At 41.5% G+C, this 17,046-nt stretch overlaps 1 protein-coding gene across 3 annotated transcripts in view; it reads left to right on the top strand.

Annotated features, from left to right (window-relative positions):
- The window catches only part of CHST8 (carbohydrate sulfotransferase 8), a 186,719-nt gene that overhangs the window by 17,913 nt on the left and 151,760 nt on the right, over positions 1–17,046 (top strand). Inside the window, exon 1 of one of the 3 annotated variants that reach the window (XM_010396481.4) lies at positions 13,296–13,622. The exons of the other annotated variants lie outside the window; for them this stretch is intronic. The gene's annotated coding sequence lies outside the window, so the exon portion shown is untranslated. Of the gene's footprint in view, positions 1–13,295; positions 13,623–17,046 lie in introns of those variants that run through there. 3 annotated transcript variants of the gene reach the window in all.

The following is a 17,046-nucleotide window of genomic DNA, read 5'->3' as shown; positions in this document are numbered from 1 at the left end:
TGGGCAGATGTAAAACACTCCAGTGTTTGGCCAGTTGGATGTGTTATGAAAAGATTTCTTGCCACAGCAGAGCCATTTAAGAATCAAATAAAGACCATAGTCTAGGAGGTGGGGTAGTCAATGTTTCAATGACCTTAACAAGGGTTTGGAAAGGAACATTAATATTGCTGAACCTCTATTTTCATTCGTAGGAGCAGGTTGCCTAGTCTAAACATACCTGAGGTGGAGAAAAATGGGGGAAAAAAAGTACTTTTCTGGTGACACAGACACATGGAGGTGGGGTACCTGGAAAAGAGAACTGAGAACACAAACAGGTCTGCCTGTCTCCAGAGCCAGGGCTACCAGCCAGGTTTTGTGGCATGCTCACATAACATAGAAAGACTTATTTTAAAAGTTCTTTCTTAGAAGGCAGAAGCTAAAATTTTGTTCTTACTGAAAATGTCATCTCCTGATACAGAATAGAGATACAATCTAAATAGAAACATGACAGGGATTTGGTCTGCTGAGCAGTTTCAGGGCATGTTTAGTATACTTCATCTAGTCAACAAACTGAAGAATTGCAAAGATGGAAATATTTTCTTTTTTTTAATGCCTAGGTATGCTAGATTTGAACATTATTTGCAAATAAATACAGAGGAGATAATAGGCTTATTAGGCTGTAGAAACATGCTTGAAAACTGTGGGAGGAGGTGATGGGTCATTGAGGTCAGTCCCTTCAGGTTAAGCAGGAGCTCTTTGGTCAGATGAAGCTCAGTGTCTCCTGTTCAAGTCCAGAGCCCAAGGTTGTGTCCTAATGATAGGCTCGTGATACATTGCTCATTATTTTTCATACATATTAAACTCATTTTGTTCCCAGAAGAGGTCTCTGGGGTCAGCAGATGCCCCCGATGCTCATTGCCCTCGATGGCATTAACGCGTCTGTGGCGGCGTCTCAGCAATTTTGCTTGCTGGGTCTATGTTTTAAAGAGCATCATTTTCTTCCAGAAAAACATTTCAGTTCTTGCAATCAGTGCTTGTTTCTGTAAATTAAGGAATGAATTGTGCCAAATTGTTCTCCTCTTCTTCTCTCTTCTAGGGTTATTTGCAATGTAGCTTATGCTACTGTCAGTACATCCACTGCGTGCTTTACAGGAAAATGAAATCATTACACACAACACAAATTTCTAGACCTCTTTCATAATCACACACTCTTAATTGGCATGTAAGCACTAAGACCCCTGTAATACATGCAGTAAAATGTCTCTGACTCTTTTTTTCCTCCCAGGTTGAAAGGTCAATGAGAATATTTTTCTTTAATTTGACAGGCACACAAGAAATAATGCAAGACTCATTTACGGTCAGGTAATGCACAAAGAAATCTATAAATCAAGCTAAGGGGAATATTAGATCATGCTCATATCTGAACCCATCTGGCTTAGTTCACAAAAGAATCAATATGAGGCAGAGAGCTCAGTATTACTCGTGATTGATGCTTTTGCATCTAAGGGGAGAAACATTTGCAATTTTTAAGTCTCTTCATCTGAAACAAAAGGTGGAAAAGAAACTACAGTTGGCTATTACAACACATGCAATAGGTAAGTGATTCAGTGACAGATTACAGCTGCGGGGGGAAGGGATGGTTCATTCTACTTAATGACTCAGCACATTGTTTTAGTGTTTTCATCTTCACATCCCTCCTCCCCAAAATGTATTAGTATAGAGCTATTAAGAAATAAAATTGGTTAGATTTCCACAAGTTTGATATTTGTAAATGAATTGCAATTGATGGTTCTTGGGCAGAGTAGTGTTAGAAAATGCAGCATATTGTAACATACAGCTTTTCTTGTCTTCTTTCATATACTACTTAATCACTAATAAACCCCACACCTAAAAACGTAGCATAGCTAAACATTAATCCTGCCCCATACCATCGTATACACATAAGCTTTTGATCCTTTTGTGAACACCCAGGATTTACATGAAAGATTTCTACTTCTATAGTACATCTCTCAACTAAATAAAATCTCCAGTTGGCCTCGAGTTGAGCCTCCCCAAGAGGCAGGATGAGGAGTGTCAGACGGCATTGCTGAACGCTGCGCCAGTGCACAGGGGTGGGAGGCAGAGGCAGAGCGAGAGATCTCACAAAGCAATTAGGGTATGAAAAACACACTGCAGTGATGGGTGCCATAAAAGCGTCAGGGGAACTGGGGCAAGTAAAACATCCATTTCAGCTTCAGTGATTTGTTTTACATACAGCGCTAATATCCTTCATACAAATAGCAAATGCAGTTTAATTTAAATCTTGGAAGCCATTTAGACTAAAGTGAGAGCTTGACGTATTTTTCTCCTCCTAATATGTACAAGAAAAATCAATAATTTTCCCCAGTATATTTTGATAAATTATTACATCAGACATTATTGATCCAGTCAAAGAAGATGGAGGTCAAAATAATGGAAATCACTTGGTTGTGATTAGAAATGCTTGGCATATTCATTTGGAAAAGCTTGATAACTAAAATGGTCTATGGGCCTTACACTTACTGATTATAAATAGAATAAGCCTTGCTGATCCAAAACAAGGTTACTTGTATAGGTGTTTCAGGGGATTGTGTTGCTGAAAGCCAGTCTATATGTCTTCTGTATGTGTTTGAATTATATGTTAGTTCAGCACACTGAAAGCATTAATTTTAAACATCTGTTCCTTTCAGCCACAATTTCCTACTGCACTTTGCTGCTGAGAACCCTTAGACTTCATTCTGGTAGTAGGCTTAGTACTCTTTCAAGTATTTATTTAAAAGTTTTTCATACATTTGTGTCATTATTAGTAACGAATGCATTAATTAATTTACATGCGCTTTATAAACACTGGGAAGGATCCAAAAGCCTCCCACACAAGAGGCAATTGTGCTGGGGCTATGTTATTGACTCCTGCTTGGGTATGTCCTTCTAGCAGAGAATAATAGAGTGTTGCACATTTCAATCCAAAAGACTGCAGAATGTTTTCCAAACCATAACTGGCAGTCAGCAGAGGTCATCGCCCATCCCAGGAACGCCCAGCCCTCGAGGGCGATAGCCTGGCGGGGCAGAGCCCTCAGGGCTGCACGAGCAGGGAGCAGAGGCTGCCGTATCAGTGTCTACACACAAGACAGAGAAAAGAGGAGGTAGAATGGGATTTATCTGGGTAGGACACAGTCAGGACGCAATACCCACAGCCTTCTCTCCCATTGTCTTCATACCACTGGCATCTCTTCTATTTTGGGGGTCCCCCTAGTCTTTGTTTCTTCCCTCACTAGCTTTACTGTCCGGGCACTGTTCCCCTGCCGGGGGTTCCGTTTCCTTGGTGCAATCTCAGCTTTCCACCCGCCTGCCTCCCCTCGGCCCCGGCCCCTCCGCAGCGCCCTCAGCAGCCCCCGCCGCGCCCCTCCCCCGCCTGTGCCTGCCTGAGGCCTCTGCGAGGGACCGAGGGCGGCAGAAACAGGGGCTGCACCAAGGACAAGGCATCTGCTCACCTCACCCTTTTCAAGGACTTTGAATGCTCTTGGTAAGAGCAATACCTACCAGCTGCTTGTAAGAAAGCAGCGGACCTGAATGTGTTTCACCTGCTCTCTCACAGGTGGCATTTTCCTGGTGTCCATCGGAGCAGGCCAGAGCACTGCCTCTGGGAAGGGCAATTTAACTGAGCATACCATACAAATATTATTACCATAGCCCTGAATTGCAAAAGAGAGTCAGAGCTCAGCTACATTTCTGGGAATGTGGGGGTTGGTCACATCCCATCCGCTTGAAAAGTCCTTCTAGCACAGGAAATGTGTATGTACAGATATGGCTCATTGAAAGTTAAAAATTTTTATCCCATTTTCTTTCCTCCCTTGGAATTATTCCAAAATTTCTCTTGAGCATGAGAAACTAAATATGCTTTCCTTAAGGCCTTTAGAAATTCCTTGCTCTGGTTCTGGTGTAATAAATACCACCTGACATTTTTGTTGACAGTCGTTACAAAGCCTGGGCCACACAGGACAGCAGTATAGTGTGAAAAATTAAAATATCCGTAGGTACTGCTAATTTGCTGTGAGTAGGAGATCCTGAAAAAGAATTCTATATTTCAACCCAATCATCCTTCACCATGGCCAATGCCTAAAGATATGTGTGTTTTCCCTTGCCAGCAGCACATCTAGCAGGCACAGCAGCTGCGTAGGAGTTGTATTACCAGGGTGACAAAAGTCATCTCCCAGACAGGTAGAAAATGATATGAGCTCTATGGCACATGTCTGGATTGATCATACCTGCTCTGTACCTATTTAAAGGTACAATGGCAAAGCACAGCAAGTTATACTGGCTAACTCAGTGTAGCAGCATCACAGCCTCTCTACTGAGTTACAGTTATGAATCTCCTTTAGACAGTACAATACAACTTTTCCTTCTGGATAAGATCTATTATTTTTGTCACCTGCTCTATAGTAAGACACCTGGACCATCATTATCCAAGACCAACTTTATGGGTTCTTGTGACTGCCCAAATTGTTTCATCCTGAAACTCACCAGAATGAGCAGCATTAGAATGAGAAGAGCTGGCTAGGGTGAAATGGAAGAGAAACACTAGTTCCCAGTTCCTGTACATGCTGCAAGAGGAAGCAGAGTCTTCTGAGTTATAGCAGTGGGACATGGCAAAGCTTTCTGGTCCTTTCTAAACAGCCCAGATTTCACTGAGCTAAGGCCAGGCTGTAAAGTATAAGACAGAGAGTGCTTAAAGGGCCAATGCTAAATATTTTCTTTGCTTTCCAGGCACTGAGTTCAGCTCTGGACTTTTACATGCAGTAGTGGTTTAGGATAAAATGAAGAAGTACTTCATGCCTGGGATTACGCCCAAACTCAGGGAAGTCATTTCAGATCTCTGAGGAGCAGTCCTAGCCTAAAGCAGAAAGGCAGCTGTCCTGTGCATGGTGAGGTGCTGAGCGCTGAGCTCTTAACAAGACACCAGGGAGTAATTTGGTGTCCATCACCTGAAAAGAGATACGATTTCCCCAGTGGGGAGCCTGGTGTTTGTACTGCAGTCAGGTCATAATGTTTGTATCTCTGCTAAAATGGCATATTATTCCCAATACTGGCATTTTTCTGGGCACAGAGGCTAATGTAGTATTTCTTGTTCATATTTTATGTGTCTTTTTCCTGCAAAGCTTCACTTCTTTATTGTTTCTTATTTAGAAACTCTGAGTTATGTAAATAAAAGCTGTGACTTTTGCCTTTCCAGGGGCTGGAGCTAAGTTAATGTAGAGCAGTGCCAAGGAAAAAACAGGATTAGAGCACGTTTTAAATTGCCATTCTCTTGGTTGTAATTTATTCTTCCTATCTCCAGCATTCCTCTGCAGAGATATTTATAAAAACAGGTGTTCCATGCACTTTATATCACAGGTTTATTTAGGATTGTTGTTGAAGATTTGCACTGCTCAAAAGAGCAGTCATAGCAGATAATTCCATTTGCAAGCTTCAGCAAAATGTTCTGGGGAAAGTGCTGTTATCACTGTGAAGAATTTTAATGATGGCAGGGTTTACAGACAACTTATTTGGCAAACAAGGCTGTGGCAAGATAACTCAGCAAGTTCCTTTGCCAGTGGTGGTTTTGTATTTTTGCTGCTGCCTGTTAAACACACTTACATCCACCTACCCACCCTCTCCAGAAGTTTCAGCACCATGTCTATCCTGCAGTGCTAACCTTCCTAAACATAAAACACCTCTCAGGATCTCAGCTAAAAGATTTGCTAGGCACCTCACAGACAGACCAGTGCTTCTTCTGTTATAAAACTTCTTGTTCAGTAAATGTGTTTTGGATTTGCCATTACAATAAGGACAATAGTAATTTTACTAATAACATCATATGATCACGGGAGAAGCTGGGTTAAGATACTTCTTACTTTCTGGGAGATTCCTCATTAATTCACATCTTGCTGACCACAAGCTTCCCTATTGCAATAAATTAATATTGTGTTTTAGCAATCCATTACCAACTGTTGGAGGGAGTGAGGAAGAGAGGGGTTTGCAAGCTGGTAACTCCCTTCACCTCATAGTCCTCACTGACCAGAAACCCTCCCTACACACACCTGCAGGAACATTCCAGAGGGATGTCAGTGATATTCTTGCTATATATTGCATGTAATACATAACTATTATGTGTGATATATTGCACATAATAAGTAATGATAATGCAGTGCTATATATTGCACTTACCCAGCCTAGATTCCCTTCCCTACAGACAAACTGCTTTTCTATGTCACAGCCTTGGTGACCCCTGAGAAGCCGCTGCCTTGGCCACCTCAGGGTCCCAGTGCAGCAGGCCATGCCACTGCTGAAAGGGCATGACAGGGGAGGAGGAACTCAGTGTCTGTGGCCTTCCCTTCACAACCATTCACTGGTTTCTGGAAAAGGGAATTTTTGCTGCTCCTTCTCATGTTGTTCCTTTTCAGCAAAACCGTCAGATTTTGGTGTTGTCAGTCTGGCATCCCTTCATTAGCACTAGAAAAGCTCATCAGTGTAATTCTGTGTATATTGCACTGGAAACCTTGCAAGATGCCACAGAACTCCCCTGTGATTTTTTTTTTTCCTTTCTCTCATTGCTTTTATGTTGTCGGCTAGAACAAAAGGAGTTTCAGTTAATTATCTGTGTATTTGCTGAAACCACTAACCTACATCCCAGCTAGCACAAAACAGTTGCTTGACTGAAGTTCTTGGCAGATTTAAACACCTTCTGGTTGTAAGTTTAAAAAAAACTACTCCCATTTTCCAATTTGCATATTCAATTTTTTCTTATACAAAAATAAACATTCTACTTTTTTCACTATTCTTCAGTACCTAAGGAAAAGGAGGATGATTCAGTAGCTGGAACACTAACCTGAACTGTGGAAGGTCCAAACTTGTCCTCTTTTTGTCCCCAGATTTCCCACTTCTGTGGGCAAGTTCTTCAGTTTCCTCTGCCACAGCTTTACCTTTGTAAAATGCAAACAACAACATTGTTTTCTCAACTACAGATTGTGAAAATCTCAGCTATGACAGTGACAGGAATGGTGCAGGTGATTAAACAGATAAACTGTACTGCAAGAACAGAACATGGAGGCATTTAATCTGGTTTAGTGCTCTGAAAGTATATTTATCTCCATGAATATGACTTTCTTTCGGTGCCATTCTGTTTTGATGCACTGTTCCTTAGCTGAATCAGTTTCCTCAGTTCACTTCACTACCCAAAGTGTAGTGAGAAGACAGCTCAAAGACATTATGCCAATGTAATGCAGCATGCAGGATGAGATGGCTGCAAGTATTAACTTCTTGTTAAACCACCACCGAACAGCAAATCATAGCCCTAGAGTTTCAGGAATAATTTCTTTTGCACAGTAGCACATGACATAGCTGGAATTCAATTAATGTTTCCACTGATTTTTCATAGATCTGTGCCCTTGCATGCAATATCCAGACAGATCATGTGCAAAGTTGTAGCCACCTCACTCACAGATACAACTGAATGTCACCATCTATGCACCCACCATGTTGTCCTCACCCTTGATGGTAATTAAATGTGATCTTTTTTCTCCTCTTGGACAAAAATTAAGCAGCTGCAAGATGTGGAGATTTTATCACGTGTGTGGAGGGAGAGGGTTCAGATGTCTCTCTTCTGGCAGATAATTGCTTAGTTTAATGAGGAGGTTTTGTAGTATTTTTAACCATTGCTTCTGTGCCTTGTTTAATTATTTGCATATGGCACCATCAAGTTAAAAAGAGTGTACATATTCAGCACTTCTTCTCAGTCTTGTATTAGACATTAACGAAAAGAAACACGAGGATAGGTTTCTTGCTAATGATGATGGAAAATTAGTTTCAAAATCCCAGTGGTGTCTTGCAAGATACACCACTGATATATAAAGGTCCAAGGAAAGAATTCAGCATAAAATACTGCCTAAGCTTTTTTGGAACTGTTTCTCCAAGAGATCCTTTTCCCATTTAATTTTGTAGTTATGAGAGAGGATGGCAAAGAGTAAACACAGAAGGTTCTCAGGGATTGCAAGACTGCAATACTCACAGCAAGTAAGCGAGGCTGATAAACAGCACAGGCGAGACAGCGAATGCCAGCATGGCATATACAGTAAAGGTTACACGCCTGGAGACCTACAGCAAAAGACAGATTCATGGCTTTTTTTTTAAGTCTTGAGCTAGTGAAAAGTTGAGTGTCTGGAGAGGAGCAACGCTTTATGCATTAGTCATAACGTTTTGAAGGGCAGCAAATCCACAGGCAGGAGCACAAGGTAGGAGGAAAACAGTTGCTAGTCCTTTTCCTCTCATTCTGCAAGGTGCAGCTTCCAGTTATTCCCAGGCACCTCAGCCAAACAACAAGGACCCAGTTCAGAGAGGACCATGCTCTAGTTGCACTCTGTGCTACCCTATGCTTCAGCATCTCGTTCGTGATCTTGTGTGTTCTCTGATAAGGTTGTTTGAGTTCAGCAGTTGTTTTAAGTGTGAGGGGAAGAGACAGTGTTGATCATTAGGACTGACTGGTTTAGTCAGTGGTGAGCACTCATGTGAGTGTGTAATACAAACCTCATTTAACATTAAGGGATCTGTCTGCCCACCTTCATGTTTTCCTGCAGCTAAATTGGGAAGAGCTGCAGGAGGGAGGGTCAGGTGATGCTGCTGACATGGCTCAACCATTTCAACACATCAGGTAGGTCTTCAGTTTGAGGGGTTGTTTATTTTCCTGAACAATAGACTCCTAAATTTTGTTTAAGAGGGCCTGCATGCCTCTAGAGATAAACGTCTATGGCAGTAAGGCTGCTTTTTTTAGATAATTTTCAGAACAGTTTAGATATAGCCCATGTACACACTCAGCTTGAGAATTCCTCCACCACACAGCCGCTGCTCATTGCCTACACTTGCTGTGTGCAGTCTCCCATGTCCCCTGGGTTATCCCTTTAATGGCTTTGACATTAAACACCTGAACAGTTGCTCAGTATACAGAATAGGAAAAAAAAGGATGAGGCAAGATGGATAAAAGATAAATAGAGGTGACAAAGAAGGAAGCACTAATGGTGCAAACCAAAATAGCTCTTTTTATGTATGAGGAGGTCCTTGAAACACAAATACATCACAACTATTAGCCATAAGATGTGCAGTTTGCTTATGTTAGTCGTGGTGCTCTCAATTCACTCTGTTTTACTCATCTCCAATATTTTACACGCAATTTTGATTTTGTAGTTACAGTTTAGTTACATGGGAAAGAGGCTCCAAAATGTTTTTGTCACACAGTGTGTGCTGGAAGTGTGTTTAAACCAGAACTAAGGGCTTGAAGAGGTCTCAGGTCCTGCTTGTTTTGCAGTCAACATTTAGCAATATTACAGTTACGATGCTACCTTAAAAGGGTGCAAAATTCACCTGTAGGAACAATCAATAAAATATATTAACGATTTGGAAGAGAAAGTAATGGACTGGAAGCTGGGAAAAGCCAGAATAAAATCTAAACTAGTGCACTTAACACCTCTGTTACACCTGAGTATTTTGGGGATCTGACACTGGTCCAGCCACTCTTAGGCACACACAGCAAGACAGTATTTGGGCAAAGCTGTCATTTTCCCTGTGGTGCATGTACATAAACTCTAGTCACTGTTAGCCCTGAAGAGGGCTGCAGAGCTGCAACATTGCTGTTTGGAACCACAGGAGTTCCTCTGCCAGCTTCTGGAGTTTGTTAAATTAAACTTTTACAGCAAGATGTGACACCCAGAGCAGCACAGTGAAGTTTCCGTTCTAACCACAGCTTAGTGCTAGTGATCAGCTCACACACTGCTAATTGCAAGTGGGGTAGAAATAATGTGCAGCTGACTTGACTTTAAAAAAGTGTATTTTCCTCAAATCCTACACTGTTTTTCCTCTGTAGGAGTCACACAACCATGAAGTGTCATCTGATGAGACAGCAGAACATAAAAGGTGTAGATTTCAGGCTCTGGATATTTTCATCTTGCCAGGACGAGTAGAGGCATTGGTCTGAAAAGAAAGTTGCTAAGGAGATAGAAGTTGCTTTCAGTGAACTTGAACAAAACCAGGACAGTGACAGGACTTCCTTGAGAAATACACCCCAGTAAAGCTCAGCTGTGTTGTTACAGCAGCCCATCCCTCTGATGTGAGCAGAGCCCACCACCTAAGAGCTGACACTCTCACTCCTCCTTAAACCATACCCAGTGAGTTGTTGGCAGGCACTGCAGAATTGGCTCTGTTGGCCACTCTTGTTGAGATGAGAAGGCACAAAATCTGTTGTGTATCTTAACTTAGTCTAGCTAAAAGGTATGGAGTGACTGGGCAGGATCTGGATCAACCTAAGGGAAATTAAACAGGAAGGACATTCTTCCTTCTTAAAAACCAGACTTCTCTCTGCTGAGAGGTTCTATGGTGTGCATTTAGTGTAGCAACATGATACAGCTCCAAATTTTTTTCTGAAGTTTTTTCCCGGAGCACTTAAGAGTGTCTTGTATCAATACATTTTGGTGTCCTTAAAAGTGTTTTCTATCAATGTATTTACCATGCAACATGTATGTATTATGAAATTATAGTAAAATTCACAATATTAGTTTGGGGAATATAGGACACAGAATTTATCTTTGTCAAGGAAAGCATCCCTTACATCACAAAATTATGACCAAAGAATACATATTCAAAGAGGTATCATTTTGTTAAAAAGCCATTTTGGCCATGAAAATTGACTTGCTCTAATCAAAACCACAACACAATGTAAAATAACAGGGCATCTGAGCATAAAATGTTGAAACAAGATTATCTGTGAAATGAAGGGACTCAAGGGCACTTGCTGTCACCTACCTACTGCTCAGCCCATAGAAGGGAGAATTCACACTAGAGAGCACCTGAGTCAGGTAAAGAAAAATCACATGGCATTTCATTTTTCTGTTTTACTGATTTCAGGTGTTCAAAATTCTTGAATGACACTCTCCAAAATAATGAGGTTTAAAAATAGTAAATGTCAGAAATGCTTTCTGGTTTTTATTCCATAATCAAAGTAATTACAACACTATTTAAGGTTAAGTGCCTTATTATTAATCATTCATTACCTGTGATTGAATTAAGGGCCAGGAGCATTCAAACCAGTCCCACAGGCACTTGCTAGCTGGCTACTACCCCTTTCTTAATATAAGTAGCACAACTCTATCTCCAGGGACTCTAGCAAAACATTAGCTTTTGTAACATGGCTGGAAAGGTACCAAGTTTGGGTTATTTTCAGTCTGTGGGAGTAAGTTCCATAAAAAGAGCTGGTTGGGGAATTCTCCAGCAGAAGGTTTTTCAGTAAGAAAATGCCCTTTTCGCACAACCAGTGTTTTCTATGTGGAAAACGAAAATTTTTAAAAATACATTTTTCCCTGGGAGAATCAAAACAAAGGCTGGCCCAGCTGCTGCCTGCTACACACTTCCAGTTCCACTTTCAGCAAAAAGTGAGTTTAACAGCTGCTTCCCAGGCAAGCTGCTGGAGGTTAACAGTCCCCAGCTCTCTGTCCTCCTGGCGTGTGCCAGCTGCAAAGGGAGAGGAGCTGGATGAAGTGGGGAGGACTAGAGCCCTCCACATTCCTGGTGAACCTTTGCCAGTTCCCAGGCTTGCTGCACAGCTCTCCAAGTGCTTAGCAGCCACACACAATGAAAACACTACTTCCGGGGCCAAGAAATTAAATTTTTCTGAAAATCCCATTTCTACAAAAATGTCACCTTGACGTTTTGTCCTGGCTCAATACACCTGTTTTCCCTGGGGAACAGAGTTTCTGTTTTCAAGATGATTCTGCCCACGCATTGCAGGCTGTTGGGAGACCCCCCCTGCCAGCCACTCCCGTGTGTGTGACAAGGACATGTGGCTGAGTGACCCTGCTGGCCGCGGCCCTGGCCGTGGGGAAGGGCTGTCCTGGAGGTGAGGCCTCTGCAGAGGTGCTGGGGTACCTGAGGAAGCAATTAACAACCGAGCCTTGAAATTAGAGCTGAGATCAGAAGAAAAGCTCAAATCCCTCTATCACCAGAGCTATGAAATGTTCATTCCAACCACAGCATAGAAACATGGGTTTAATGACACTTAAATCTATTGGTATCGTACAGCATCCTAGGACATGAATATATTCATCTCTTTGCTTAGTCGTAGGAAATTGCAGTGATGGATTGACATAGTTTTATAATTGCATGCGATGCACAACCAAAACAGAGCTCAGGCGCTGAGCTGCATCCTAACTAAATGCTCAGTATTTGTTAATAATGAAAGTTCAGCTAGCATGATATAAGAGCTGCACATATAGGATGAAATATTAATTTATTATGCTTCAGTGGAGATTTTTAAGGTAGCCTGATTTTCCTTGAATGCATGTGTTTATCAGCCTGAACACAACTAGCACTCTTTAAGATTTCTCGCTGAAAAGAAATTGAGCGTGCAAATACTCTTTCATCATAATCACACTGACTCTGCAGGGTAATTCATAAAAGAGCCAAAAATATATTGAAATTCAATATTATTTTAGTCCAAATCAATATTAATAATTGTTTGTATTTTTAAAGTGCAATTTACAATTGAAAAATGTACAGAGATCAACCCATAGTTGCTAACACATCAAATTTTCCTATTAAAGGCGTAGTAATTTTACTTCAAAATGTTTCTTAAAAAGCAAGGGAAGGCATTGATCTGTGAAAACAGCTATCTATTATTTATATGAACAACATTAGAACATATTTTAATTATAAATGAGCTGAAAGGTCAGTAACTATTTTATTTTGAAGGTCTTGATTTTAAATTTGGATAGCTTAATAAAAATATTTATGTGGGATGGCTCCCAGTGGAAAGTGCACAGAAGGATTTCACAAAACACTCTATCTAGAGTCAAACCCCAGTTCTGTTAGTACCTTTTACAGAACCATTAAATGTGAGTGATTACAATAAACTAATAATAATTTCTTTCATCTTCAGTCATAGAATCATAGAATGGTTTGGAAGGGACCTTAAAGATCATCTAGTTCCAACCAGATTTTAATGTAGTTCCTTCCAGATTCTTTTGAGTGTGAATGCCTTGATTTCAGTACCAAATGCAGATATTTGAGTTTGCAGTGATGTTGTCTGAACCCTCAGCCAGAACTTGAGCATTGTCAGCCCAAAGGAGAGCCGGCCCAAGGAAGGGATGAATAACCTGGTGTGGTACAGGGCTGCCCACACTAGACAGGAAAAGATCCCTGGTTTGTATTAGATTTATTGCTTCAGTGTCTGGGCCCAACTCACCAGCATGCTGGTGTCTCAGCAGTACAGTCAGAGCAATGGTGCTGGGAAGAGGAATGCCAGAATGCCTTTTTTCCTCCCCAGGAGGAGTCCTCTGTGTCACAAATACTTTGACCGTTGCTCCATTTCCTGGAGGAGGCACCATTCTGCCTGTCCACATCACAGCAGAGGGAGGAAAGGACTGAAGGTTTTAGGCCGTGCCTGCTGTCTCCTCACTGAATGCAGAAGCCGAGAAGGGATGGAGTTACAAACCAAGTCTGATGTCAAGTGCGTGGAGTCAATAGAGTATATCCATTCCTAGAGACCATCAGTGGAACAACAGGAAGTTTGCTGGTGACATTTAGTGATCTCCGATATTTGCAGCACATGGGTATGCCTAGCAGCTACTTGCCTTATCTGTTCTTATTACAAATCATACAAAATGTGCTTAAAATAACTGAGTAACAAATCAAATAGTAATATTCTCCCACTGTACCAGCATCACAGAACTGATTTTAAAGAGATTTCATGCCTGTTCAGGATTCTCATTGCAGCTCAATATCAAAAATTGCGTTCTGTTTAAAAGGCTGAGTAGTTGATATCCACAGGTTTCCTCTGACTGCTGCAAGTGTGGAGTGTCTGAAATTCTGGTGCAGAGTAGCTTGCAGGAAAGGAAGAACTGGAAGTGTATCACATGTAGAAGTCCAAGTTCCTTGTACCGTGACCATCATTCTCCCCTGTGTAAATGGGACCTACGGACAACCTTGCCCTTCCTTTCGCACCCAGCCAGTCTCACACTCAGTGCAGCCACGTCCTGATGAAACAGCCCCGTTTCCGAGCACAGCCTGTGTCTGTCTCCTCCGTGGCTCTGTCGGCAGCTGCGCCCTCCTGGTGTCCAAAGCACAGCTGTGCTGAAGTTGCAGGTGGCATTGCACCCCTTGCCCAAAGCTGACCTTGGCAAAAGGCAAAACTTTTGGAAACCAAGGAATGTAAGGGTAGAACAAATGTTCACTGCCCTGTATAAGCAGTGCTCCAGTATAACACCAGTAAACATTCCTTCACACTGCCTTGCAGCTGGCACTCTCTACCCCAAGTGTCACACCTCTGCCTCTCTGCAGCCCCACCAGCTTCCACATGCACCTGCCCTCACTCACCATCACACGGAACCATTTCACTCCTTAAAGTGATGGAAAAGTTTCCAGATACTTCTCTGCGCTCATACCCACCTCTCAGTTTGCAGATCTTCCCTTGGTCCCACAAGGCGTGTGGGCAGCAGGGGCTCAGTCCAGGCCAGCCCATGCACATGGTGGCATGTCATGGCTATGCCTCTGCACAGCCAGCCAACTACCCCTTCAGCACTCAGTGCAGCTTCCCTTTATATGCTGCAGTAACTCAAGGACTGAATAAAAATAAAAACTCTGTTTCCTGTTGTTTAGAAATTGCACTTCAAATTAAAATGCAAATAGTTGTTTCATTTTGCTTTATTCTAGGGTAAAAAGTTTCATTTTGAATCAAAATAGAAAAGGCATTTTAAAGCAAAAAAGAACAGTTTCCCAAGTAGATCTAGTTTTAGAACACATCTTCTCAACTAACTGCTTTGTTTTAACTGCCTAAATCAAGAACAAGAGAAAATATCTCAGCTCTGACATACAGGCATAGTCTAAGTGAAAAAGCACCTTGAGTAAACAGATGGTGATCTTTGATGAGGGAGAAAGCAAATTTCAATAAGAAACAAATTAGTCATCATGGCTAGAAGGATTAAGAGGCAGTATTAGCTGAGAACACTCAAATGTACACCATTACAGAAGGTGCTAGAGTCAATAAAGGAACCCTCCCTACAGCCACAGCAAAATGTGCCATTTCAAGGTTAGGAGGCCTATTTTCTTCTTCCTGATGAAGAACATCACCACGAACCCACACAGTGTGAGTCAGGAGCTTTTTTTCTTTCTGCTTTTACAGAAATTTTGGTGTATTTTGTTGCCTCAAGTGCAGAATTAAAACCACCCTCACTGGTGACAAAGGTTTTTAACTTCTAGGTTACAGGGACCATTTCAGAGTTTTCCCTTTTTTTTCTGCTTGCTTATGACTCCCAGACACAGAATCTCCACTTCAGATTCTTTTATCCTTTAGAAAAGGAAATACCATTGAGGAATCACGAACCTCCACACTGTATTACATGAACTGTATGGCACATATGGCACAGTTAAGCCATAATGTTGAGGAAGAGGGCCCCACACATGTATATACATAAAGCCACTCAAAGTTATTGCTATAAAAACTATTTAAAATCTCATGATATCAAGAGGTGTGGCATGGGAATAAAACTTTTACCCAATGGATAGGAACATACTAACCTTTTATACACACGTACACATATTTATTCATATGTATCAGCAGCTTATAAAATCTTTCAGTTTTGTCATCTTTTCCTCCTTATCATAACACACCTAAAACTGCAAAGAAAAACTAATTTATAAAAGAAAAATTCAAATTTACAATTGCTTCATACTGATGTAAAGGAAGAATGATGTCTGGGGTAATCACTTGTTGGGTACCCCTGGAAATCCAGCTTATTCCAGGTGCATTGTATCTTCTGAAAGAAGGCATTTTCATTTGAAATACCCAGGAAACCTATGGAATAGACAAATTAAGCAAGACAGCTGAAGAAGAGTATAATATATAGCTGTTATACGACAGTGCAATCATCTAAAAAACCCTTTGAAGATGTGAGTTACTTTAAATAGAAGAGAGATTCAGGCAAGTGGAGGGAGAGGGAAGCATTTCAGACCAGGCTTTAACAAGCAGTGGGCAGCTGAATAACCAGAACCTTTCTGCTGTATTTTACAAGAGTTCAGTACTCCCCACACAGCATATTTCTGTATGTAATATCGGATGTGGGATAACATCCCTATAAATCCTGCTGCCAGGCAGTGCCTGGAAAGGTTGGGCTGCCGTGCAAATTGTGTGCCTTCCCCTCCAGTGTGGAAAAAAGCTGGACAAGTTCATTATTGACACTCGCTGTTTACACTCTCACTGTGCAGTTCCTGTGAGATGTTAATTTTAAACACAGTAAAAAAACTTTTTTCATTTCAAAGGCAAACTGCTTTTGAGATTATGTTTTAGTTTAGGAATAGAATTAAAACCCCTTGAGGATCTTGGAGAGGTGTGTGTTGACTTGCTAAGGCCCTGCTGCAGTACTGAGGAGATTAGTAACACATGATGCCTGCTACAATTTACACCCAGAAAGATAGGTAAGAAATCTTCTTGACTTTGAAAGGATTATTTTGGTTGTTTACTGAGTGCTGTCCCCTTTGGTCTTAAATTGTATATGAAAGTGGAAACCAGAAGTGCCCGCTTTCTATTGCCACATGTGATGGAAGTGAGAGGAGCAGCTTTAGCAGATTTGCCAGGGGTTTTGGAATGGGAAAAAGGGGTCGTACATTATCACTCTTGACTTCAGCCACATAAAACAATAACACAGCTTTTTGCAATTCTGCTGAAATTCAGGCTTTGGCACATTATATGGCTTGAGCATTTTTTGGGTCCAAAGGACAACACTGGTATATATGAGAGAGTAGAACTGGACCTACTGATACCTGACAAAACAAGTTTCCACCAGAGTAAGAGAAAGCCTCTTAACCCCTCTGTCCCCACTCTTTTGGGTATATGGGTTGACGTATAGGTGAGCAAAAGAGGCTCCTGTAATTTTCAGGATTCTCTTCCTGTCAAGAGTTCCCCATTTTGCATAATTGGAAGAGATGCTGAAAGCCAAGACGTGTAAATGACACCAGTGACTGGACAATAGAGCTGTTAAT

This window comes from Corvus cornix, chromosome 11 (assembly GCF_000738735.6).
Source record: "Corvus cornix cornix isolate S_Up_H32 chromosome 11, ASM73873v5, whole genome shotgun sequence".
NCBI lineage: Eukaryota > Metazoa > Chordata > Aves > Passeriformes > Corvidae > Corvus > Corvus cornix.
This window is presented reverse-complemented; position numbering and strand designations above follow the sequence as displayed.